Raw genomic sequence first — 1,210 nt, 5'->3', positions numbered from 1 at the left:
TGAGCCACCGCCCGGCCGAACAAGCCACTTCTTGGAGAAATCAGGCACGTGAGACGAACAGGCGCCTGCGGCCCGCGTGGGGTCTGTTCTTCACTTCCCCGTGGAGAGCCTCTCGCTGCCTCGGAAGAACGGAGCATCCTTTCGGCGGACGGTGCCCGGTGCGGAGTGAGGCTGCAGGCGGGAGTCTGAGGACACCGTGACCGGCGGGCCGGGGCCGGGAGACCAGTCGTGCCGCCAAAGGCTTCCCGAGGCTGAACCGTGTGGGAGGCGCCGTGGCCCACACCGGGAGTCCCAGCACTTCGGAGGCCGGGGAGCACTCGAGGCTGTGGCCGCCCGAGGCCCCCTTACCCGCGGCCCGGACGGAGCCGCTTCTTCACGACAGGGGAACCGCAATAGAGAAACAGTCACTCAGGCCGAGGCGGCTGTGCGGAGACCGGAGTTTCCTTATCACTCAGATCGTCTCCCTGAGCGTTGGAGGAGCAGTTTTTAAGGAAAACTTGCTGGGTGGGGAAGCCAGGGACCGGGTGCTCACTGGTCAGGGGTGAAATCCCGGGGAGTCAGAGCTGTCTTCCTGCGGAGTCAGTTCCTGGGTCGGGGTCACGAGATCAGACCAGCCAGGTTATCGATCCGGGTGGTGCCAGCTGATCCATCAGGTGCAGCGTCTGCAGAATATCTCGAGCTCTGATCTTAGGAGCCGTGTAGGGAGGGTCAGAATCGTGTAGCCTCCAGCTGCATGGCTCCTAAACCAGAATTTCGAATCCTGTGGCTAATGTTAGTCTAGTCCCCAGGCAAGGAGGAGGTCTGCTTTGGGAAAGGGCTGTTACTGTCTTTGCTTAAACTATAAATTACAAACGCAGTTTCTCCCAAAGTTAGTTCAGCCTATGCCCAGGAATGAAGGAGGACAGCTTGGAGGTGAGACGCAAGATGGAGTCGGTTCAGTTGAATCTCTTTCACTGTCATCATTTTGCAAAGGCGGTTTCAAGGCCAGAAATTTGAGACCAGCATGACCAACATGGTGAAATCCTGTCTTTACTAAAGATACACAAATTAGCGGGGCGTGGTGTGCACACCTGTAGTCCCAGCTACTGGGGAGGCTGAGGTGGGAGGATTGCTTGAGTACCAGATGTGGAGGTTGCAGTGAGCCGAGATCGCGCCACTGCACTCCAGTCTCAGCGACAGAGAGAGACTGTGTCTCAAAAAAAAAAAAAAA

This window comes from Mandrillus leucophaeus, unplaced genomic scaffold, assembly GCF_000951045.1.
Source record: "Mandrillus leucophaeus isolate KB7577 unplaced genomic scaffold, Mleu.le_1.0 Scaffold199, whole genome shotgun sequence".
In the NCBI taxonomy this organism is placed as follows: domain Eukaryota; kingdom Metazoa; phylum Chordata; class Mammalia; order Primates; family Cercopithecidae; genus Mandrillus; species Mandrillus leucophaeus.
This window is presented reverse-complemented; position numbering follows the sequence as displayed.